The 26,850-nt window shown below is 38.1% G+C and overlaps 1 protein-coding gene and 1 long non-coding RNA gene across 4 annotated transcripts in view; one reads left to right on the top strand and one right to left on the bottom strand.

Annotated features, from left to right (window-relative positions):
* Positions 1 to 26,850, bottom strand: part of CAB39 (calcium binding protein 39) — an 83,182-nt gene that overhangs the window by 55,264 nt on the left and 1,068 nt on the right. Inside the window, exon 1 of one of the 3 annotated variants that reach the window (XM_035718127.2) lies at positions 26,538 to 26,842. The exons of the other annotated variants lie outside the window; for them this stretch is intronic. The gene's annotated coding sequence lies outside the window, so the exon portion shown is untranslated. Of the gene's footprint in view, positions 1 to 26,537; positions 26,843 to 26,850 lie in introns of those variants that run through there. 3 annotated transcript variants of the gene reach the window in all.
* LOC118355077 (uncharacterized) lies at positions 3,618 to 26,580 on the top strand. Its single transcript, XR_004816774.1, has 3 exons — positions 3,618 to 3,955; positions 22,870 to 22,964; positions 26,473 to 26,580. It is a non-coding gene; the product is annotated as an uncharacterized LOC118355077 (long non-coding RNA).

The raw sequence follows: 26,850 nt of genomic DNA, 5'->3' as shown, positions 1-26,850 counted from the left end.
GACTAATCTGGGATTTGCCTTAAAATATTCCAGTACCCCTCCCTAAGAGTAAGGTGGAGGGGGCCAGATGAAACAAGGCTAGCAAAACATTAACAACTGTTGAAGCTGAAAATTCATTATACTGGAGTCTATTTGTATATGCTTGAACATTTTCATAATTTAAAAAAATCAGTAATAAGGAAAAGTTCCTATTCTGAAGAATTGGTAGGTTTCTTTTAATTGGTATGTCTACTGTGCTTTGCTTTGTCTCTTTATTTGCCAAAATGTACAAAGTTAAAATTTATGTGTAACTACAAAACCACCATAACCCATGTTTCTGACATAAAAATGACCCATTCTCCTCTACTGAGCCTCATAGCTCTCTTACTTCACTGTTCCAATCTACATATATTCATTTTGCTCACTGCAGTTGAATCAACTTTTCTGTTGACAGCAGATAGGAAGAGCATCTACAGAGGCATAAGTACATGGGCAAGGCCATTAACCGTTGAGGTACAGTGTCCCTCCTTGAAATAATTCTTTGAAAACTACACCAATACCACCATGGACAGCCCTTCCTTGGGAGCACCTTCTCTACTTGTCCAAAACCTGGTCCACCACCTCTCCCCCACCAATGTCTAAATGCTAGCCCCTCCAGGAAGACCCCACAATGGAAGCTGCCCCTCCTCCCTCACACTTCTAAGCTTTTAAAACCTTGATGATGCTATTGCTATTTATGTATGTATCACCCCCAACGAGTCAAGCCCTGTGGGGGCAAAAGTAAGTATTAGCCATCATGTTACACGCTTCCTACAAGACTCCAGGTACATTTATTGACCGGGACTGAAAAACACTTGTCAAAACAAATACAAAGAAGGACACAGGTATGACTGATACATAAACAAACAGGAGTTAACTAGAAAGTTTTAATTTGAAACCCAACCAGAAAGGGGTCAGGGGCCATCACCTGAATGGTTTTATAAGTGAAGTGAGCAGGAAATCTTAGGAAAGCACCTATAATTTACCTCTTGCTATGCACAAGGCTGCACCCCTATTTGCTAAGCAACTCTAATCTGTCCATCTGCATGCTGTTTGTGCCAAGAGTATAAATATGAAGAATTCTGACTAAAGTGTGATGGATTCAGGGAGCTGACCAACATGGAATACTGCAGGGTTCCCAAGACCATGGCACAGTTTGTAGAAATATCCTCTTTTGGGTCTTCACAACTTTTTTCACATGGGCTGCTTCTATTATTGTTAAATTAGAATGAACTTATCAGCACTGGTCACTTATATAACTGTGATAAATATTCTCTAAACCAATGTCTACAGACTTTTTTTTTTTAGTTAACATGCAGAGTTATTTTAGTTTCTAGGTGTACAATATAACAATTCAATTCTGTGTACTTCTCAAGATAAGTGTCCTCTTAATCCCCTTCACGTATTTCACTCATCCCCTCCACCCACCACCCCATTGGTAACCATCAGTTTGTTCTCTATAGTTAAGAGTCTGTTTTTTGGTTTGTTCTCTTTGTTCATTTGTTTAGCTTCTTAAATTCCACATGGTATTTGTCTTTCTTTGGCTTATTTCACTTAGCATTATACTCTCTAGCTCCATCCACATTGTTGCAAATGGCAAGATTTCATTCTTTTTTATGGCTGAACAATATTCCACTGCATATATACCACATCTTCTTTATCCATTCATCTACTGGAGACTTGGGCTGTTTCCATAATTTGGTCAATATAAATAATATTGCCATAAACATGAGGGTGTATATATTCCTTAAAACTAGTGTTTTTGTATTTTTACTATGAACACTTTCTATCTCTGAAATTATTCCTTTCCACCTTCTCAAACTCGTATGGTAAATACTTCCTATACACATCTTTAGATTCACAGAAAATGCTGGCCCTGAGGTCCCATAATGATTGTGGATGTTATAAGGATTGAAGACAAGTCTACTGACTCCAAATTCTCTTTGTATTTATCTGTCCCTTCATCTTACATACAGATCAAGTATTACAAAAATGTACAACAGTATTAAATTATCAGAGTATCCAGAATAAATGTTTACCAAGTGACTTTTTAAAAAATATTGGTTTTTAAAATTCTGAGCAAATAGGCAAAAGCCAATTTCTAAGATTCCTGAGTTAAATAAATATGAAAAGAATAGCCCTGAATGTCCCCTATCCCACACAAACCAAACACACTAAACACACACTAACACACAAAACACACTAACACACAAAACAAAAACTGGCCTATACCTCTGTTTCACACACTTTGGAAAGGATTTTTACTGCTCATTACTGACAACCCAAGTTCCTTTTCTATTAAACATCAGAAATGCACTGCATAGAGAACTAGGCTATGAAAACTGTATACTCCTTTCTAGTTTCAACTAAGTCTAAACACATGCAGAGTTCTGAGTGACCATCAACTTCTCCAACCATTCATCCTTTTAAGTGAATTACAGAATGAGTACTTAATGAAATGGGTTTAGTGAAAGTGATGTTTAGAAATAATTTCACTGTTGTGTTCTTCTAAAACAGGCTTTCTGTTAATCCTTGAGAGTTTCTTTCACTCACACTAAACATGGGAATGTCAAATTATGAATGCCTATGAAATATTCTCTATTGGTAAAGTTCATTCTATATATGAGCAACAAAGCAAGAGATGCATACTTAAAGGAGAGGGCTTTGCTTTAGTAGCTGATTTTTAGATAAAAGTAATTTTACAAGAAGTTGTTTTAAAGCATCAGTTCATGTAAAAAAAAAAAAAAGGCTGTGTTAGCTTCACAAACAGGAACTTCATGTTAAACTTCAAACACTAATTGAGAGAATCTACTACTAGTGTCAAGTTTTACTGCGATAATTTCAGCGTACCAAGCAGTCATTACAGACTTTCAAGATTGAAGTTAAGATAATTAGGTACAAAGGAATATTTCCAGCTACCTTAAATCCTTTCTGGAACAAGGCAGGGCATATTTAAACATCCACTTAAATAGTTCTACAATTCACTTTAAGGACACAGTTGGAAGTATTTTAACTGAACACACAGCTAAGTTACTCTTAGGAATTAAGAATATATCATGGATTAGAGCTCCATGACTTCAATACACACACACACACACACGTACTAATTTCACTTCTGCAGAAAAAAGTGTGCTCTTTATATACATATTTGCTCTTTACAATCCTCTTTTGAGGGTTGGGCCCAGAAGCAGTTTTCAAATGTCTTTTGTTGTTCAAAAGAAAAGTAGTTTGCTGGAGACTAAAGCAAGAAGCCCTGAATGGGAGTACTCTTAAAAATGTTTTTTCTTCTAGTTGAGATTAAATGAATATTAAATTCTAAATCAGCTTAGTAATATTACAAGTAAAGTTGTTTTGAAAACCAAGGTCTGTGTCTTTATGTTTCAACATTCTGCATGAACACAGTTTGGCAAAACTTAATATTTTATATCAATAATTCCATGCACACTTCAGAGCTGAAATTGTTGGATCAACACAGCTCTTTTCTGAGTCAGCAAGGGGTCACTGTAGCATTTCTCCAAAGGACGTGCTGTTTTGCAATGTCTTCAGCAGAAATACTCAGGTCACAGGCTTTGGGTCTTATTTCTAATGGATGACTCTTCCCTTCTGTGCAGGATCTGCCCAGTTTTATTTTGTATTGAGAGGTACCACGCCAGTTGTCCCTGGAAGTTATATAAAATGAGTGAAGGTAAAGAAACTCTTTGTCTTCTCTTGAATAGCCGGATGTATCTGATTCAGGATCATCACTGAAGATAACTATCGGTTTTTTATAAACACCATAGAAATGATCCTTGACCTGCCCACCTTAGAGAGCAATTTCTCATAAAGAATGACTAAATAATGGGCTGCTCTGGCCACAAAAAGACCACATGATGTTCTGTGTGGTTCTGGATGCCAGGTACCAGAATAAAAGAAGCCAAGGAGATTCTGAGAGACTCAGGTAAGGCAGCAGTCTGAGACTTGAAATGTGAAGATTCTTAACTTGTACCAAAAGCTTAGGCCAATTTACATTGCCATCAACAGTGCACTAGCTAACCAATAAGAGGCTCCATTAGTCCTTTTTGAGTTCTGCCAATCTGTTAGATTTAAAAATGCTATTTTCTTGACCTCCTCTCCCTACCCCTCTCATCCTTACAATTCATATTTGATCATTGATAACAACGAACATATTTTCATGCCTAGTGTCCGTCTGCATTTCCTTAGTAAAACTGTACATCTCTACTGCCCATTAGTTTACTGGGTTTAGAGTATGTCTTCTTATTGACTTGTAGGATACTATATAATTATGAATATTATCTCTTTAGCTGGTTTGGGCTTTTTTTTTTTCAAATGTCCTACTTTGCCATTTGCATTTCAACTTCTTAAACTTGCTGTACAAAAATCATTTTTTATAGCTTTATCTATAACCTTTTTCTTTATGAGTTCCAGATTTTTCTATTGGGCTTATAATTGCATGCTGAATATGAATGCAAGATTTCATACTTACAGGTATCAGATATTATTTACAATTAAGCAATGAATATCCTTTTCTGAAATAATGTTCTAGGAGAATCTAATTTAACAAACCTCACTATATTATCCAGTTTGACAAAGTAAGTCAACTTTTACATTACCGCTGCTTAGTTGTGGGAAAGTCAATCAAGAAATTCACTGTAACACAAATTCATGACCTTTCTTCAGTTAACCACCAACTAAGTTATCTGGGAGAGGGGCAGCACAGAATACATTCTTTATTTATAACTATTCTAAAAATACATGTTAAATAAGTACAATATTAAACACTAAATTTGATATTTCCCAAAATTACAGGTGTATGACTTGAGAATATTTTTAAGATGACTCTATAGACATGCCTTTTAGACATGGATTCCAACATGATGTGACCAATTCCTCATTCCTAGACTTTATCCCAATCTAAGCAAGCCAGAGGTAAATACTAGAAGTAAACTGATAATATGCCATCAGACTTCAGTAGCAATTTCAGTGAGCATCAGGTAGGAATATTTTACAGTAGACACGTATCTTCATGCCCTAAGCACTGACACATCTAGGACAAGGGTAAAAGGAAAGAGAGATTCGTGAAGAAGAAACTCAAAGCTTTATGAGCAGCCTTATTAGACATGCTATTATGTAAATTACCATTACCACACTAGCCTGTGAGCTGCGTGTGCAAAAGCCATGGGTCTACCTTCAATGTGCACTACACCGAGCACAGTTGGTAACCAAATTCCTATACAATTTATCCAGTTTGGGTTCTGTTACAGATAAAGATGAGCCATGGAAGAGCCAACTTAGAGGATCCCTGTTATTCTCCAGGCATTCCTTCTTAAGAGTATAGCGTTTCAAACTGAACCCTAATTCTTGTATGTCACCTGACCAGCCAAGACTACCTACACATATATTTCTTAAATGTAGTCATAGACTCCATCCAGAGCTTTGATAGTCACATACATGGCTGCTTTCTATTGAGCGGTTTAATTGACCTAAGTCTTCTCCACGTGTTCTACAGGGAGCCACATCTTCATCTACTGTTTACATCTGCATTTTGGGAAATGTCTGTAGGACTGAATAAGTATTCCTATTAAATTGCTTCTACTTTAGAATCAGTCTACAGTTGGACAATTCAAATTCTTTTTTTTTTTTTAATTTTTACTTATTTATGATAGTCACAGAGAGAGAGAGAGAGAGAGAGAGGCAGGGACACAGGCAGAGGGAGAAGCAGGCTCCATGCACTGGGAGCCCGACATGGGACTCGATCCCGGGTCTCCAGGATCGTGCCCTGGGCCAAAGGCAGGCGCCAAACTGCTGCGCCACCCAGGGATCCCAACAATTCAAATTCTTTCTTGGATCTTGAGTCTGTTATCTTAGCTTTCCCTACCAGATTCCTATCAACTATTAATCTGATCAGCAAGTCATACAGGTCTTCCTCTACTCCCTGTTAAAAGTACAAATACCGGGAGCACCTGCGTGGCTCAGGGGTTAAGCATCTGCCTTCAGCTCAGGTTGTGATCCTGAGATCCTGGTATTGAGTCCCATATCGGGCTCCCCATAGGGAACCTACTTCTCCCTCTGCCTCTTTCTCTATGTCTCTCATAAATAAATAAATAAATAAAATCTTTAAAAAAAAAAAAAAAAACTACTGAAGCTTTCCAATTAAAGCATGCCATCCATCTGTATTGTGTATACAGCCATTTAAACAACCACAAGGCCACCAGGCCACATAACTGCATTACCACTAGCAGTGATGGCTTAGATTTCTCTGACCTTATGACATACATATATTCATATATAAAAAATAAGTATCACACACATGCAGTACCACCAAACAGTACTTATCCTTACCAACTAAAATTACAGTGATATTCTCTATTCTATTCCCATTCCCTTCCTCCCTCTTAAAATGCTACTCAGAATCCACTAAGCTGATTTCACAAACAACTAATAGGATGGAACCTACAGTTTGTAAAACAGATGTAGAATCAATCTGAGTAGCTCTTTTACTAATGACAGCTAACTTATTCACAATGCTGAACTTTTCCGATTATCATGAGGCAAAACGATTTCACAACTTGGTTTAAGGTCTGAAATTACAGTTACATACTACAAAGCCTTACTTAGAAACACCTGTAATACATGCTAATTAACTGATTTCATGAATATGTTAAAGGCTTTTTATCATTATAATGTGCCATCTTTAATTTTACCTACATTGATTAATTTACAGATGATCCCCAGGAATTAAGAGTGACACTGTTACAGTTTTAGAATTAATTCCAGAAAACGTGAACTTCACAACTATTTCCTTACAAATTAGTAAGGTACTTTAATACAAAAGGTTAATCAATGTCCACATTTAAAATTTTTTTTTTAATTTAATTTATTTATGATAGTCACAGAGAGAGAGAGAGAGAGGCAGAGACACAGGCAGAGGGAGAAGCAGGCTCCATGCACCGGGAGCCCGACGTGGGATTCGATCCCGGGTCTCCAGGATCGCGCCCTGGGCCAAAGGCAGGCGCCAAACCGCTGCGCCACCCAGGGATCCCAATGTCCACATTTTAAAATGTGAAACCATCAGTCTTTATAAATTCATTTTTCTTCTAGTTAAATTTACTGCTCACTTTGCTGCAGGGTTGTGTAAACATAGTCCATATGATCATGGGCAAACATCATGATTTCACCCACATTTTGGTAAATAAGAAAAGCAAACAGCTAACTCTGTTCTTTTAAAAAAGATGGTAATTCCTTTAAAAGGATGTGTAATTCAAAACTGAACTGTAAACAATTGAGAAAATTTGAAACAAAGTTCAAATATGAAAAAAAAGTCTTTCAGAAAATTATTTTTGTGTCAAAGATTAAGATAGATGGAAAAGCAAAAGAAACAAAAAAGTTCAAAAAAGGTACACCTAAGAGTGATGAAATGATTTTTTTCTTTTTAGTCATTCTAATGAAGAACTGTGTTTTAAAAGAACAATTTCCTTTTGAAAATTTACAACCTTCAAGGGTACCTTGGTGACTCAGTCAGTTGAGGGACCTGTTCTTAATTTTGGCTCAGGTCATGACCTCAGGGTCATGGGATCCACGCTCAGCAAGAAGTCTGCTTGGGATTCCCTCTCTCCCTCTGCCTTGCCTCCCTCCCTCCCCCAACAAGCGCCTGTGTGTGCACTCTCAAATAAAATCTTAAAATAAAGAAAAAAAAATTTATAACCTTCAAACTTCTATCTAAAGGATCAGATATAAACCTGGAAAAAAAAAATAAACCTGGAAAATCACTTTCCTTCAAGGTCCAGCATTGCTATTTCTGTTCTGGCCAAATGCCCATGAAAGCACAAACATGCCACAAAACCAGCCTGAGCTGAAGCACCATAGTTGGAGATTTGAAGTTTGTTTCCTTTTAAACTGCTCAAAGGCCACCATACAGTGGTATTTAATGTAAATGGGCTTTTTCTAGCAGAAGTATTTAGAGTCACAGAATACACAGTTCTAGGGCTTCCTAGAGGACTGTGTAGAACATCTCACTCAAAGAGGATTTCTGTGAACGAGTCAGCACCTCCTTTCCACCTGTCATCCTGTGGTACCCATTCATTAGGAGTTGTTCAAGGACTGAGGAGTCAAGGCACACACAGAGAAAGACTGAAACCTATGGAAGACTACTGCATGCCCCCAGACCCCGTTTAAAACACCCAAATAAGTGACAGGAGCAGCAAATTCAGAGGACAGACACAGTACTGGGGGCTGAAGATCTCAGACTTCAACTGAGGAGATGCTTCTTGAGCTGCATTTTGTAGACAGGATAAATTTGAGTAAGAGTCAGAAAATGTATTACAATTGACTGGAGAGCTTTATGCAACAATCTGAATTAAGAAAACAAAAATTAGGGATCCCTGGGTGGCGCAGCGGTTTGGCGCCTGCCTTTGGCCCAGGGCGTGATCCTGGAGACCCAGGATCGAATCCCACATGGGGCTCCCGGTGCATGGAGCCTGCTTCTCCCTCTGCCTGTGTCTCTGCGCGCCCCCCCCCCCCCCGTGTGACTATCATAAATAAATAAAAAAAATTAAAAAAAAAAGAAAAAAATTATTTAGTAATTTTATCCAGGGCTGGTGTATAATAAAGTATCAAGTGACAAGGAAGGCAGAACTTAAAAAAACTTACTGTAAACTCAAGGGCTGTTTACAGAATAATCACATGCCTTCTTTTATTGCCCAAAGAACATTCCACACTTGATGGAGTGGTGCTTTCCAGGTGAGTGTTGACATCACAATACAGTCACAATGGAAAACTTGCTTTTTAATCTGAAAGCTGTATCTAAAATACACAACAAAAAAAACATCTTATATCCATGGGAGTCCAAAAAAGTTAAGGTTTAGGTAGAGGACCCAAAAATTTAAGAAGAGCTCAGATGGAGCAATTACTTAACACTTAAAATGTATTTCCTTCTACAAAAGTTTTGAATAGGAGATTCCGTTTCCTTTACTATTTTGGCAGAATAATCTACTAACTCAAGTGAATGTGGTAACTATATTATTTGTGAAAGTGCTCTATAAATCTGAAAACAAAACAAAACAAAACCAACAAACATGCAGAAATTATTATTTCTGTGCAGGCCTCAAAAATCTTTCTTCTTAGTTTTTAACTTTATCTTCCAAATGCTTGGATTCTTGCTAACTATATTGCCAACCTGTCAAATCTTGGTGGTTCAAACAGGAAGTTCATGTTAATTAAAACTAGGCTGTCTACAGCTGTTCTTGTGGGGAGGGGGATGCACAGGGTGAGCTCGTTCCAGTGGTAGACAGATGATGCAGGCTTTGAAATTTTTCCAGACTACAGGGACATTAGCTATGCAAATGACAGTGGCCTTTAAACCTTGTTCTAAGGTCCAAGGAAGGTGAGTGAGGGTCCATCTCTTCTTGAGCCTAAACATCTCATTCCTATTAGTTTTTTTATACTGCACTTCAGTGTTAGAAATTTAATGAAAAATTTTAAACTACTACTTTATGACATTAAATACATCTGCATGTTAAATACAGAAACTATTTTCCAAGGAAAACACTGACCTGGCCTCCAAGTCAATTTATAAAACCAGATTTGAAATCAAGCTCTTTAATCTTCAAAGGCCAATATCGGTGCTGTTGGCCAGCTAAGCCAGCTGTTAAAGCGGAGTGGTTACTAGAAAACTATAACCTTGGACTTCTCTGGTATCCAATTTTAATAAAAAGTTCAGTGGTATGAACAATTACAGAGGGCTACTTCCAAAGCTCCAGAGCATCAGAAAGTAATGATTTAACTGAACTGTACTCTGGCCTAATATTATTCCTTATGTTTCTATACTAAGATAGCTTAAACTTGAACTCAGGTACTTCACTTTTACAGGCACCATACAGAACTGAGAGAAATGTACTAAGTACATTAGTACTAATGTACTAAGATCTGTATTAATGGATCCACAGGGTCTCAGTTTCTGGAAAGATTTTATTTCTCTTAAGTGACTGATTTGTTTTTGTTTTTTAAGATTTTGTTTATTTATTCATGAGAGACACACAGAGAGAGAGGCAGAGACCCAAGTAGAGGGAGAAGCAGGCTCCATGCAGGGAGCCCGATGCGGCGAGACTCAATCCCAGGTCTCCAGGATCACGCCCTGGGCCGAAGGCAGCGCTCTAAACCGCTGAGCCACCCAGGCTGCCCTGATTTGTTTTGTTTTGTTTTGTTTTAATTTTTATTTATTCATGATAGGCACACAGTGAGAGAGAGAGAGGCAGAGACACAAGCAGAGGGAGAAGCAGGCTCCATGCACCAGGAACCTGACGTGGGATTCGATCCCGGATCTCCAGGATCGCGCCCTGGGCCAAAGGCAGGCGCCAAACCGCTGCGCCACCCAGGGATCCCCCTGATTTGTTTTTTATCTCATGAACAGTTTTGCAACCAATCTTGTTTTCTTCTTTGTTCTGGCCACTAAAACTCTGAGCCACAGGTGTGGTCCCCAACCAGCTAGTGTCAAAGACATGCACTGATTTGTGTACTCACCCTGCCCCAGGAATCATTCTATTTGCCTTTCATTATTTTTTCCTTTGCTCCTTAAGAAATTCTTTGGGGGTGGGGAGGTAGAAGGGGAAGGGACATAAGAGCAAAGAAAAGGAAAGGAAACATACCCCTAACTTGTTTTATTTCCTTCAACTGGAAAGCAAGGAACATGAAAGAACAACTATTTCTGGCATGAAGGTGTGGCTTTTAACACTTACCACCATGATAAAATTGTTAAATACTGTATGACCTAGTGTGTTAGTTCTCCTGTTCAGGTGAAAATACATGATCCTGAAAGGGGACATCCTGTCTGGGAGAGATTACTAAATTAAGTCAAACAGGGACAGTGTACCAGGGCAATCAACATGTATGGAGTACAGTAAAATAAGGCTTCTACCATTTTTCTTCAAATAATTCCTACCTGTGGTAACAACGGCCTCAGCCTCCCCTGTAATGTGAGGGGTGTCAAGCACGACTCTGGCTCAAGAGCAGCTCCTACTCCAGTGCACAAGACCTATTTAATCCCTGCCATTGGCCCTTTTAGTAAGTAATAATGAATAAAAGTATTTCCAAGTATATTCAACATATTTTTCAAGCCTCTATTATGTGTGAGGCCTTGCGGACATTAAGATCTAAATGGCTGCCTTTAGAGAAAAATATTTTTAAACTAGTTATATAAAGTGTATTCAACTAGTGTTAAACATACCATTCCTAAGTTAAAAGAGCTGAGCTGTATTTTCAAACTTCTATATTCTATCCTAATCTTTCTCCGAAATCAGGAAAACAATAAGAATATGAGTTGGGGTGAGGGTGGGTGGAAGGGTGACAGGCAAAGGGCACAAAGTAAATGTAAACAAACTGCACATGATGAGAAACCAAAATGCTACCCAATCAAATCCTGGTACTTTAGACTAAAAGCAGATTAACAAGGGAGCACATTCCACCCTTGGGTAGCAAACATTCCAATCCCTTCTTGTGTATTTCTGGGATTGCTGAGGGACTATCAGTGCAATAGCTTTTAGGCAGGGATGGAATTCCTTTGGGATTCTGGGATCCAGTCCTTTAGAGACTCCTCTGGGCCTTGAGGATATCTATGTGCAGAGCTAAAAGAGCATGCTTTTCAGGGCAAAATGAGATAAAAGGACAAAATGAGAATAGGAAGGAATATGTGGCCTGAGGGCAGACAATAATCAAGAAGTTCATCTGAACTCAACAAACCAGAGAGGAGGATAAGAACCCCAATAATCTTCACAGTTGGGAAAACACCATCTCCTTCTGGCAACTGCCGGGCCTTACCAACCACTAACATGGCTACCATGGGAGGTGCAGTAGTCCCTGTTAGAACCAGAGTCCTGTGGGCCCAAACAAAGGAACCTAGAGGGGAAGAGAGACTTCTCCTTAGTTAAAGTCTCTATGGCAGGGCTGAAGCTACATGAAAAACATTTACAAAATGTCGGTGGCCAGGCTTTCTGTCAGGTGGAGAAGGCTGGTCTGCACAGAGAAGATGAGTAAGCAGAGAAATGGAGTAGCAAATGGATAGTCATAATGGAGTTTGTGTTCCTGGTCCTGACTGCTGGTGAAGACCTGGGTGCATTGCTGCCTTTCCCCACACTTCCAGTGTTTGACTCCTGAGATAAGCTTTCACTAAATCCCTACCTTGTTGGAACAAACAGGAGTTCCAAGTAACACGGGGGCTACCTGTAAGCTATCAGTGCTCCTGTCCTATGCCCCAGAAAGGCAGCTCTAACAAGGGCAGGACTCAGACATTTCTCTCTTAACCTTTCAGAGGGCCAACACCCAACTCGTGAACACTGAGACCGGCACTGTCTTTTATTCTTGCATGTAGTCTGCATACCTGCATTCAGAGTTGAAGATCTGAAATGTGTCATTAAATGACAGAGGAAGAAATATGGAAAAAAATAACAACGTGAAAACAGGTGTATCTGTTTATTCTCACAAATTGAGAATAATGTTCAAGGTTATTCAAGGAAATACAAATTAAATGCATTTTTTTCCCTAGCCATCCTAAACTGAACTCTCAGGATGATTCTGTGTAACTCCTGATCTTTCCCTTTGGATATCGCTGCTCTAAGACTTAGAAAAATTACATAAACGTAAGTGTATGAAGAGTGGTGTATCACTTCCCTGAGCAGTTAAATGGCACCCAAGAACCACCATTTAACAACTAGAACTCCGTAACTTCTCTTCTGTAGTAGTTCCTGAGAAGTGGAGGGAGAGTGAAGAGGGCATCTGGGTGAAAAAACAAGGTGTTTACATTCAGACAGTCTCAGTGTCTGACTTGAGGCAAAGCAGAACATTTTAGAGTTAGAACATCATAGCTCTCATTCAGACAGAAAAGTCAAGGCAATCTAATGAAAAATCCTCCTGGTTCCAGAGGGACCAGGTAACTGCCAGGGCTCCAGAACTAGGGCCTCAAAATGAAGCTACTTGAGGATCTGACAGATTTGTGCTCTAAAACGTCAAAAAAAAAAAGGAGGGGGGGGGATGTGTGTGTCAAGAATCAGCTAGTTTGGCAACTGTTAAATGTTAGATGACGTAATTCTAACCAGGACAATTTGGGGAATGAAGGGGGATGCACTGAATAATTACGTAGGGACAAGAGGCATAAACCTGGACTTTCCCTGCCAAACAGGGCTTTTGATCACCTATACTAAACTGTAGCTATCTTCCCTCCTCTAGGACCAGCCAATTTTTCTATTTCACTTCCCCTGATCAAGGGCAAAGCACCCTCCCTCCACTTACAGCAGAGTCATCTGCACACAAATATTTATTAGTGGAGATGAAAATAAGTCTGTGTTGGCAATACTCGGTATTTCAATTAACATCTACAATTCACTGGGTTTATAGAGGAATATGCCCATGTCACAAGAATAACCTTAACTCTTCACTTCCCACCAAATATTCTTTGCTTCAGGCCAGGTGGTCAACAAGTTGCCAATTCCCCTACAGGTGAAATACTATCTTGACTCATCCCCCCATGCTCTTGTTGCTGAAAGGATCAGAACAGGCTGATTTAACTGATCTAACTTCTGCAAGAGCCCAGTACACCTCAACAGGAGCGCAACACACTCCCTGCTCCGTATCCCTGCCCCAAACTCTGAGCTATTTTACCCTGACCTATGTAACCCTGCATTTGAAAATTACAAAAAGCACATTTCATGTATGTCCCTAGAGATCAAGGGCAATCTTCATATAATCTTCACAAGGCAGGATACTACAGGAAAACTGACAGTGAGATAGTGTGTTTGTGTGCACATATGACTTTTAAATAAAAATGAGGTATAAAGTGTTTCCTAAAATCCAATCATGTGATCTTAAGGCTGACTTTGAGAAACTTGAAACCATAAAAGTTCTGAGCTTCCTGCTAAAAGATGACTTCACTGGACTACCAGCTTTCTCTACTTTGACCACTAGGGTATCCTCAACACTAATTTCACCTTCTTCAGGTTTATCATGTTGCATCAAACAAGGCATTCCAATAAAATCAGTGCAGCATCAATTGGAAGAATCTAATATGTTTGAACATCTTTCACAATTCAGTGATTCAGAGAAGCAAACTCCATTTTCTTCTTCTACGTAATAGCTAAAATAGCTAATTTAAAATCACAGCTTTACTGACATATAATTTACATGCCATTCACTTAAAGTATATAATTCAATAGTTTCAACAGTTTACAGAATTGTGCAGCCATCGCCATAATCAATAAAATAACTGGATTTTTTTTTTTTTTTTTAAGACATTGAAGGGACGCCTGGGTAAGCTCAGTGGTTGAGTGTCTGCCTTTGGCTCAGGGCATGATCCCGGGTCCTGGTATCAAGTCCTGCATCAGGTTCCCTATGAGGAGCCCGCTTCTCCCTCTGTCTATAACTCTGCCTCTCTGTGTCTAGAATAAATAAATAAAATCTTAAAAAAAAAAAGACACTGGAAATTCCCTATAGTAAGGATAAAACATAAATACTTGTTATTTTATTTTCTCCTGGCTTACATGAAAGAAACATCTTAAGAATCTGGACATATATTGGACCAAAATATTTCCCAGAAAGGCCAAATGGGCAGTATATGAAATTGCCTTATCTTCCTTCCACTGCACCTCTACTAACACAAGCATTACCACCTAAAAAAACACTTTAACATCCCCCTTGTTACTTGTTTTTATTTAGCCACTACCTGAGCTCACTGTTCATTTACCCAGTTTTAGCATCTGACATGTTTGAAAAACAGCATGTTTCAAGGGCTAAGAGGATAAGCTCTCAGCACACCCAAGTGTGAACCCCAGTTTTGCCATTGGAAGAGATATATACTAAAACCTTTGAGCAAAACACTTTATATATAAAATGACAGCAGGACTTAAAATTTTAACAAACTAAAACATCCAGGGTAGCATTTACTAATAAACAGCAGTTGCCAGTTTGTATGAGCTTTTGCTGTACTGAACTAAATATTAACCCTTGGTCTATCATCATGCAAAATTTTTTTCATATCTTTATCTCAGGTTTTTTTTTTCCCTTTTAATCACTTGATAGCAATGAAAATAAGCATATTTCCTCATCCAAAGGTCTGACAAATATTCATATAAATGTTCTTCTAATCTATGTTTTTAAACTCATTCTTCCATCAAATTAATTTTCATAAAGTGCAGCTTGCTTATCAAAATTGATTTTCCCAAAGAACAGATAACCAATTATCTAAAAATCTTATGCCAAATAACCCCTCTTCTTTCCTCAGTGTAAGATCGTGTAGTAGTCACATACATACTTTTTACTGAGCTTCTTAAGTTAACTTTTAAGAAATCTGACTTTACTTTCTGGCTAACAATATGCTAATTTTGGAAATTTTCTTGCTTCCTACCATTCATTCAGTCTTAACATTCAAGAACATGGTATCTCTCCATTATTACTCAGATCTTTATTCCAATTAAGTTTATAGTTTTCTTTATAGAGATCCCAAACTATTTTATATAGATCTCCCTTACCTTAGGTGTTTCATTTTTTGTATAGTAAGATCTTTCATTTTTATTACTGGATATTGCTAGAAAGAAAACTGCTACCAATTTTTAAATATGTAGCATATGGCTATCTTACTGAACTCTTATTTTCAGTTTTTCAGTTCATTCCGTTGGTTTTCCTAGGTTTACGATTGTAACATCTGCACATACTGCTATTTTCCGCCATTTCTTCCTACCAGTTTTACATTTTATTTGAGGTTTTCTTGCATTGGCCAGGATGGTATCAAACATCAGACATGTTACTGGGCATGCTTATTTCACTTTCTATTCTACCAGTTTTTCCATTGGTAGGCTGTTTGATGTTGGTTTAAGACAGATATTCTTTTATCTCCTACCAGCTTTTAAAGACCTCATAATCAAGAACTGGTATATTAGCATTGTTATCTTGGCAAATTCTGAGATGATACAGCACAAAGGGGCAATATACCCTGGTGCCAGACCCCAGGGGTTCGAAACCCCAGGCTCTGTGACTTACTACCAATTTATCCTGGGGCAGATTATTTTACCTCTTGATCTAAATTCCTTCAACTGTAAAATGAGGGTAATAATAATACTAATAACAACCTCTTTGTTGGGTTGTTGGGAGGATTAATTGAGATAATTAGAATGCCTGGCACACAGTAAATACCAAGTGTTACATGTTATTTGCCCTCTTGAATTAAGAGAATTTCCTATTCAATCATTTGCTGATGTTTTGCTTAGGATTTTCATGACTACTTCCATAAATTAAACTGAGACATCGTATTTTTCCTTTGTAATGTCTTATATCAGGTTGCCAATCTTATATTCTATCAGGTTTTTAAGAGTTTTTGCTAGTTTTGAAATAAATATGATTTTGTTATCTTTTTCTATTCTTCTAGGATCTAGAATAAATGAGGTCGTGTACTGAAAAGTCTTTTTAAATTTTTAAAGAGAACTTAGACTTTCTGTATCATCCAGGTTCAGAGCTCCACTCACTTTTTTGGTTGGGAGGCCATGGCATTTAATCTGTATCTAATACATTCCATGATTAGTAATCTATTCAAGTGCTCCACTTCTTTAAAAAACTTAGTTATTATTAAAAAAAAAAAAAAAAAAAAACTTAGTTATTTGGGGGATTCCCGGGTGGCTCAGTGGTGGAGTCTGCCTTTGGCTCAGGGTGTGATCCTGGAGTCAGGCTCTCTGCATGGAGCTTGCTTCTCCCTCTGCCCCCTGCCTGTGTCTCTGCCTCTCTCTCTGTGTCTCTAATGAATAAATAAATAAAATCTTAAAAAAAATTTATTTGGGGGGGGAAGAGTGAGTATAGGGGAGAGAGGCAGGGGAGAGGAAAGGAGAGAAAGAGAAGCAGACTGTCAATTGAGCTTGGAGCCCCACAAAGGTCTTGATCTCATGACCCTGAGATCATGACCTGAGCTGAAGCCAAGAGTCAGACGCTTATTCAACTGAGCCACCCAGGTGCCCCTCAAGTGCTCCATTTCTTAAGACAGTTCTGAAAAGCAACGAGTTCCACTTTCATCATTAGATCTTTCAAAGTTGTACATGACACACTCAGACCCAATGTTTCTCTGGTCAATTCCTTCTGGATGTTCTTTTCTGTCTTGCTCCTTCTATGTCTTATTCCTTCCTCCTTTCAACAACAAAAGCCTCTGTCAAAGACAGTTTTGCCCTTTCCACACACACCTATGGGGTGTTTATATACAACAGCCTAAGCTAAGCAGACTCATCTCTCTGTCTTTTCACTATATTTATTTATTTATTAATTTAAAAGATTTTATTTATTCATGAGAGACAGAGAGAGAGAGAGAGAGAGAGAGAGAGAGAGAGGCAGAGAGAGAAGCAGGCTCCATGCAGGAAGCTCGAAATGGGACTCGATCCCAGCACTCCAGGATCACACCCTGAGCCAGAGGCAGACACCCAACCAGTGAGTCACCCAGGAGTCCCACCTTTCACTATATTTAAAAGTGGGGCAGCTTTTATAAGATAAACAAGAAAAAACGAATATGCCTCACCCTCACCACCATCCCCCTGAGGTTTTACCTTGTGTGAAGAAGGAATGCAGTCTATTGTCCAGCCCTCTTCCCATCAACGCACCTTCCAATCACACACTACGTAGTGTTCGGGAATAAGAGCAAGACTAGCTCTTGAGTAAACAAATGGGTTATGACCAATTGTAAAGAATAAGGATGAATAATTTTAACAATATAAAGCTGGAAAGTATTTATTGTGCTGTGTGTACATACCAGGAAGATGTTACCAGTTCTAGTTCCTTCCTGCCTACTTGAGAAGGCAAGGCACGGGGATGTGGGCCACTGAATCTGTGACTAATGTGCTATATAGCACTTAGGAAAAACATTATACAGCTTATATTCTAATGCAATGAAAATAAGTAAAATAATCTTGTAAAAACATCAAAATGACTTCAAGTCCTAGAAAATATATTCTGACATACACTTTAACATTTTTCAGGTAATCTCAAATATGAATGAAATTATGAATCCTTACAGATATCTGTATCCTGCCTACATCCTTATCTAAGACACTTAGAATTCTATTACAAAAGGAAATAGTTAATAAACTGTATTTGGTAGCTTCTAGAAATCAACACTTTGCTAAGAACTCACTCCCTTCTGGAATATGTCCAGCAATCAACATCAATTTCAGTCTCTATGATTTGTGGATTACACCGTTCCCTTTTTTTTGGAAAAACAGTACATTAGCATCTCTTATCTTCCTGCACAGCTCCCTCTCTTCACAGCTCCTCAAAGGTCACTGACAGCAAATCAGTAATATGAACATTCTCTCAGTGTCCTAGGATCTCACACATCTTGACCAGAAAACTTGCCGTCGTGTTTCTGTAACAGAAATTCCCTATGTTCCAGGATGATTCTACATCCCAGTACTTTGTGGTGGAGGCAACAGAGTTTAGTGGGTTTCAAGTGTACACTCTGGGACCAGGGTTTCCAATCTAGCTATATGACTTCAGACTAATTACCTGGCTTCTTTCTTCTCCATTTACTCACCTAGAAATATGGAGATGAAAAAAGGGTTACTATAGGATTAAATGAGGTTAAGCTAGAGAGGTCTTCAAATTTATACCAGCAGGTAACATATAGGTGCTATGTTAGCAATTATTCTTTTTACTTCAGTTTTTTTGCTTACACAAGTAGAAAATCTCTGCTACCTTAACACTGAACTGGTTTACATACCTCAATGATGCCATCAAAACCTCTCATTTCAGCAACTCCAGGCCCTAGTGAGGGACACTTGGGCAATAAAAGAGACCAACAGAAACATTTAATCAGGGACAGACAACATCAATGCCTCAGGAGGTGACATAAATGTAGGAGGTGGCCAGCTATGTTCAGAGCAATAGTAACAAAAACTAGATCTGGCCCCCACCATTGTTCATCCCCTCTAAATGTCCTTTTCTCAGGTCAGGACACAAAATTAAACTCCCAATTGCAATATTGAGGATGGGGGAATTTTAAAAACTGCAGAAATGAGCATAAAACAAGAAAATAGCAACTTTTATTTTGCCGCCTTCTTTTAGTGAATTAAACTATAAAATGCTAAGTTAATCACTGATATAGGTATGTGCATATTTACATTTGATGACATGTTATAATGCAAGATTATTCTAAATTTAAGATATTGTTAAAAAAAGGTTTAAAAAATATACAATAACATAGCATAAAGCTCAGCAAATGTGAGTCCACTTGCAAATATGAGGCAAAACAACTTTAAGTGGGTCCTTTTGACTATAAAACTATCCCAGAAAGCTGGTATCAGAAAAAATGATACATCTAGCTACAGATCAAGAGTCCAGGTTCACTAAAGGCTGCTTTAACACTTTCAAAGGCTTAAAATACTTTTTGAATATGAGTATGGTGCAGTAGAGAGTCTTAGAACTTCAGTTATCACAAAAGCTAAAATGGACTGGGCACTTAGAGCATATCAGGCATGTTATGTAAAGCATTTCTCACTGAAGTCTCACAACTACTCTGCGCAGGTTCTACTTTTGTTATTTTACAGATGAGAAAGCTGAGGCAGAAGAGGCATTAAACATTCGCCCAACAAAATACCACCAGAATCTAAATACAGGAATTCCAAGGCTAGAGCCTCTCTTCTTATCTCTATGCTGAGCTTTAGTTTTCTAACAGTCTCTCCAGGGCCTTTTCCCAACATCACTTTAGACATTTATAAACTCATGTAATCTGTGTGTTTCTCAAATTACATGATGCATTGGTTTAGTTGCTCATAACATGTTAAAAAATATAGCAGGATGAAAAGTATTTGAACGCATCGTACACAGGAAGGCCTAACTAAGTATTGTTTCGTGAAAGTTCTTTCTCAGTTTTGACAGTGTGTTTATGTACGGTGTTGGGTCACTGATCAAAAATGTAATTTCTCACTGTGGGTTGAAGTTGAAAAAAAAAAAAAAAGGCTTGAATAGCCACTTAGCTAAAGTGCTCATTCTTTTACTTAACAAAACCGAAAATAGATTATTCCAACCTTAGTTGGATCCAAACCTGATATAAGTAATCATCCCAATCAACAAGCAAATGCTTTGAATTCCATACTACATATGGATATGTAAAACATATGTAAATAAGGTTTCTCAAACTGTATTCCAGTAGAATCCTCCTTCAAGACTTTGGGGGGACTATTTCCTGGGGAAGGAGGTGTTCTTGTGACCAAATAAACTTAGCAAATTGGGAAATGCTGCACATTATATTTCCTTCCTGGACAGCCACAATGTACATTATTAAAAACTGACAAACTCTGCAGAAAAACAGTAATACAATCACTACCAAAAGTTAAAATCTGATTAACTGTTTTTAACCCAGTGTTTTCCCAAAGTTAAATTTTATCATGAAACTTCTCTAACAATTAACCTCTCATAAGACTAATATTCTACAAAACAGAATTTGTAAAACACGGTTTTAAACAATATCCGGAAAAGGGAGATCCTAATAAACTTCAGCTACTATAGTATGTAAACCTTCAAATAAGCACAAATATAGCAGAGATAAATAAAATATACAGAAAAAGATATCTTGGTTAATATCTCATCTCTGCTGAGCAGTTTTGTCAGAATATTACATAGCTCTGTCATTTAATGAACATTTACAGGAACAATGATATTAGAGTCTAAAAACACAAAGTGGGGGATCCCTGGGTGGCGCAGCGGTTTGGCGCCTGCCTTTGGCCCAGGGTGCGATCCTGGAGACCCGGGATCGAATCCCACATCAGGCTCCCAGTGCATGGAGCCTGCTTCTCCCTCTGCCTGTGTCTCTGCGCCTCTCTCTCTGTGTGACTATCATAAATAAATAAAAAATTAAAAAATAAAAATAAAAAAAAATAAAAACACAAAGTGGGGAAAGAGGGAAGAGCAGAGATACAAAAAAAAATTTTAAAAATCTGCAATTCAAATAAATTACAATTTATTGCACAAAACATACATATAAGAAAAACCTAAAACTCACACATATTGTAAACAGCCAAAAGATCTGGAAAGGTCATCCTGGTGACCTGAGTTTCTGTCCCTTGCCTGGAGAATTCAGAAGTAAATGAACTAACTGGCTGATAACATGCCAGCAGAGAGGGGCAGAGTTGTTTACCTAGACTAGGAACTCTTTGCAACTGGCATATGGAACAGGACTCAACATAATGGGCTGTAAAAACTGCCTGTGGAACAAATTAATTCATAATAGATGTTTAGGAGTTATGAACGCTCAGGGGTGGCGCATAGCTGCCCTCTTATCAGTGACAGAACGCTGGGCTGGAAATAATCCTATGATCTAAGCCAGCACACCACCTTTCTTAGAGGATTAGTATCAATTACAGCCAAAGAATACTATCTTAAGCATGTTCCTCACATCTTCACATTTGATTCTACATTTTGGTCCTTTCCACTTTTCTACTCTCCTTGCCTTTGGTTAATATTTTTTCCTCTTCCCAAAACAAAGAGCTTATAAACTTCACAGCAAACATACTTAAAAGTTGACAATGAAACTCATGTAAAGCTTGAGGATTTGTTAATCATTGACTAAGCTTGTACTTTACAAGCAGATGACATTTAGTTCTTAACCATTTTTTCGTTAAGTACATTAGAAAATCTGAAAATACATATTGTGATATTACATTACAAGAAGCAGAGAACTAACATGCTGCTGTGAAATAGGAAGACCAAGTACCTGACCAACCAGAAGACAATGATGTTAAAGCATGGTCACATGCCATATCTAGAGCCCTCATAAAGAAACTAACTTAAAGACCACAAGCAAAAGGAGAGGTACCTAGTATAAGGGGGCGGAGGGTGGGGGGCAGCAAATCAGAACGTCTATAAACAGGACCACTGAGAAGAAGAACAAGAGACCTGGGATTTTCAGCCTGGTTCCCTTAGCATGATAATGGCATGACTGAAGAAGCCCCAAGAGGTGGAGTGACCTGCCCAGTCACTGAGTCAGAACCCAGCCCAGGCCTTCCAATTCCCAGGCTTCTGTGTTGCGCACGGTAACAAAGGCCCCCCATTTCTCTATAGGACTACTATGAGAAGTAAATACTACCCACTGGCCTAACTAAAACTAGAAACCACCAATCAAATGATGACTATACAACCAAAGCATGTAGAACAAACTATTTCATTTTGTACTATCACGTGGTTATAGTCTGGAAACCTATTAGAATTCACATTAAGCTTTATTTACAAACCTTAATTCTGAAGTACTAAATCAAAAACGCTCAGCAAAAAAAACAAGACCCTATAGAGGAATATATTTGTCTTATTTTTGTCTACCTCCCTTGGTTCTTTGTCTATTTCAACTTTTAACTTTAAACTACCACCCCTAAGAAACTTGCCAGCTACATCACAATTACAAACATGAATAAACAACTTTAAAAAAGGATTATGCGCCAAGAGCATTTAATATGTGAATACAATCTTCGTAAATGTTAGCGAAAAGGTTCAAAGAAAACATTACTGCATAAAGTACAAAACAATTTCTTTCAAGCAAGCTAGATAAAGAATGAAGAGAGGCAGGCTCTAGACTCAGTCCTGTGGCTAATAAGTCACACAACTCTGAGCAGGCGACTCCACTTTGTAGAAAGCCCCACCAGTTATAGCTCAAAGTTAGCCACTCACTGCTCTAGTTCGGGAGGGCCTGTGTCCCCATCTGCAGAAAGAACCATCTGACTAGAGCATTTCTAAAATTCTCACGTTTCTTCCCCTTGAACCAGTCAGTCTGGCATCACCATTATCAGAGAACTTATCATCAGCATTCGGTATGAGCACCTTAGTAGTAAAGTACTAACTTATTTAATCTCCCTACAGTTTTCTCAGATGTGGTCTATATCACACCTGTTCAAGAAATCTAGACTGCAGAGAAGTGGAGGAACTTGCCTAATGTTATAGAGCCCACAGGGCAGGTGAGGATTCAACAATCCAGGTAATCTGGTTACAGGGAGTCTGTTACTGCTTGTAAGCACTGTAATACTGCCTCTCAGAAGTAAGTCCTAGAGTGGGTCTTAACTGGAGACATGTAAAAAGAAATGTGTTCATGCTATTTCTTCTTGGAGCCCAAATACAGTGGATACAGAATCCACTGTGGAGCTAGAGAACCATGAGTAACATGTGAACACTACCCTGTAGGAGACCAAGTTATAGTTCATTAAACAATGTTATAAAGTAGCAACTTAATTCAAATCAAGCTACAAAAGGTATATTTTGTTTCTTGAGTATTTTATCAAAATAAAGTCTTGTGATGTTTCAACTTTATCATACTTCGTCATCAACAAGTGATCCTCTGGATAATGTTCCCAAGGAATAATTATCATATAAAACCACATTGCTACTAAATATTGATTAGCGAGATGTTCTTAGTCTCTTTAACTATGTGAAAATACGTATATACATAAAAATAAGCAAACTCAAACCAACACCACTGTACTTTGAGTATCAAAATCTCAAGTTAGACACATTGTATTATGGTACATGCCTACATAAATAGCTAGGGCAGTCTTTACCTCCCTCTTTTGGGGCCACTTCACACCTGACCAACCTCTTGCAATTCTCTGCATGCCATTCTTCCTTCCTCTGCCAGCTTAACATCACAGTTGCTAATAAATCACAATTCCACCATCCCCTCACTCCTAAAAGCACAGTGGAGCCAGGAAGCTCAGGAAGGTAGAGAATGATACCTACACACATGCACGCACAAGTACACACACAAATCCCAAAACAAAATGCTAATGGCAACAATCTGTTAACCTTCATTTCTAAAATTCTCACATTTCTTCCCCTTGAACCAGTCAGTCTGGCGTCACCATCATCAGAGAACTTATCATCAGCATTCGGTATGAGCACCTTAGTAGTAAAGTACTAACTTTACGATCAGTCTAGTGTCTTGTCACTGGTCCTGTAATAACTCTTCTCATGATTCTGGAAAGGCCTGAGAAGCAGAAGCAGAATATTTAACGTTTACTGCCTCAACTGCTGGTAGTAAATGTTTGCCTCACTCTGCTCTGCCACCAATACTCTGGACTGATAAAGGCACTGATGGGGTCCAGTAGGAGAGCATTAGAATGATGAGACACACAAAGGAAGAACTCTCATTCAGCTCAGTTCCTTCTTCAATTAAGGGTGGCCCTTGGGTAGCCCCAACAGCAGTCTTCTTTCCAGTAAAAACCAAACTACAGGCTGATGACTAACTTGTTACACAAGTCTTAGGCTACTTGGCTTGATCTGCATTCACACGAATACAAGATCCTTAACCTTAGTAATAATAAAGCAAAAGTCCCAATCTAACCTACAGGTTCAGAGACTTGATCTTCTTTCCTACAATTTTATAACACAACAAAGTTTTACCAACATTTTGCTGTTATCCATGCTAATCCGCCTATCATCACTACCAGACAACAACCATAAAATCAAATTCCTAATTAAAAGGAGCCATGGAAAAGGAGAAAGTAGATTTGTAAAACAGAAACACCATCAAAAAGGTAACCAGAAGACACTACCTGAAGTGAAAGTCTACCATATACTGGATTTAATATTTTGCGTGCTGAAGGTGGATGTGGGTTTATGTCTGTATTTCTATGGTATATGGCAAAACTACGAATGATCAATAATCAATCCCTCCTGGAAAAAACTCTAGGGAATGCATGGCAGTAATTACAGAAATCCATAAACTATGAAAGTTGATCAAAGAAAAAATATTTAGTAAATATTCAAAAGAAATAAATCATGCTTTGTGGTATATACATTTGCAATGTAAAAATAAAGATTCAAATAAAACCAAATTATAAAAGCAAACTGCATACCTATTAAACTTTCTTAACTATTCTTTTTTTTTTTTTTAAAGATTTCATGTACTTATTTCATTTATTTATTCATGAGAGACGCACAGAGAGAGAAGCAGAGACATAGAGGGAGAAGCAGGCTCCATGCAGGGAGCCGGATGTGGGACTTGATCCTAGGACTCCAGGATCATGCCCTGGGCCAAAGGCAGGCGCTCAACCGCTGAGCCACACAGGCATCCCAACTATTCTTTTATATTAGCTTTATGAAAGTTTATACAATCTAACTCAACATCTCTTTATATGCGATTAGAAACAGAAACCGAGATCCCACTAATAGATTTTAGAATGTAAAGCAAAGGGAAAAAAAACTGGTTTAAACAAGAACCTGTAGTCTGAAATGCTAATGAACTAAAGTGAACTGTCTTGAAATGAGAAACAAAACAAAATTCCTTTTGTTATAGCAGCAATTATTTCACCAAATTTTATATTTTACTAAAGAAACGCCAACAGAAAAACTACATATTGAATCTTTGTAACGTCATGATCAAAAAGTAGTTAATCTATACGGATAGCCTCAGTATAAAGACTATTTTTTAGAAGAGGAGGGTTAGGGGAGATGGGGAGATAAATCACTCTGTATGGGAGATATTATACCAGCTAAGAAAATCTTTTTAGAAAGTACATGTTTTTTTTAAAAAGTATATCCACTCATATAAGCAGAAATGTGTAATCTCTTCCATATCTGATGCTGACACCCCCCCCAAATAAAACCTTTCTTCAATAAGTAATAAGACCTAAATCCTACAAAGAGGTTAATAAATATACTTCAAACAAGACACCTTTAGAAGTTCTGCCCACCATTGCAGTTATTAAGCGTGACTACTGCATTTTATCTGAGATAAATAAATGCAACCCTGTCCAAAAAAAAAAAAAAAAAAAAAAAAGAATACGCTTAAGACTTTCCTTACTCGGGTAAAAATGTTTTTATATAAAGATATTCAATGAACAAAAATGTTAATATTTATACATACATGCAGTTTTTATTTCATCATGCAAGAAAAAAATAAGCATAAAAAGACTGAAAAGGAAGTATGCAAAAATGTTAAAAGCAACCAAATCTAAGCGGTAAGATTATAGAAGATCATTTAAAAAATGTTTTCCAGGACCTCTTGCATTTTACAAGGTTTTCTTGACTGAAAAAAGTTGACATTCACGGATCATAGAAACAAACAACAAACAAGTGTTTTAAGAAACGAACATGAGTTCTAAGCTGCTTCCACAAATCATCTATTCTAGACTTTAAATACAGCTAATTATCTGCTAGTAATCTTTTTTTTTGGGGGGGGGGGTGGAATGTACAAAAATCAAGCTAGATTTTCATTTCTCACTCTCCTACACTTTCATAACTAAAAACTAATGAAGAAATGTTTACCTTTCCATAAAAACGGTTCTATGTCCCAACTTGCCGCCCCGGAATATTAATAACAACCTGATTTTTTTTTTTTTTAAAGTCATCAATTTAGATTGCCCTTACAAAATGCCCTTTCAAAGAAGTCACGCTTAGCTCAGTAATTCCAAAGCGTAGCCACCTAACACACAGTGGAAGAAGTTTTGATGCGTTTTTTTTTTTTTTTAGTGAACCGCACCAACAGAAACGCCTTCCGTGCAGAGGAGCTTATTTCGTGCGCATCTTTCCCTTACCTCTTAAGAGCCCGGTATCTAATGAAGCTTTTTTGCAAAAGGTTCTTCGCTTGGCCTGGACGTGAATTTATCTGTAGCTGTCAAAATCGATCTCGAGCTGCATTATGTTCAAGGCACAGAACGACGACTCTCTACTGGGCCTCCCTCCTCCTCTCCCTTTCCCAAGAGCGCCTTTAAGATCTCCCAGCTTACATTTCCGGGGCTCATGAGTCACTGGGCGATGAGCGCTCAGTCCACCTTAGAAAGCCGCTCCAACAGCCCCTACACAGGAGCCGAGCGTCTGGCCCCTCAGCACCTCGGGAGCCCGACCCCT

The sequence above is a fragment of the Canis lupus genome, chromosome 25 (assembly GCF_003254725.2).
Source record: "Canis lupus dingo isolate Sandy chromosome 25, ASM325472v2, whole genome shotgun sequence".
Classification (NCBI taxonomy): domain Eukaryota; kingdom Metazoa; phylum Chordata; class Mammalia; order Carnivora; family Canidae; genus Canis; species Canis lupus.
This window is presented reverse-complemented; position numbering and strand designations above follow the sequence as displayed.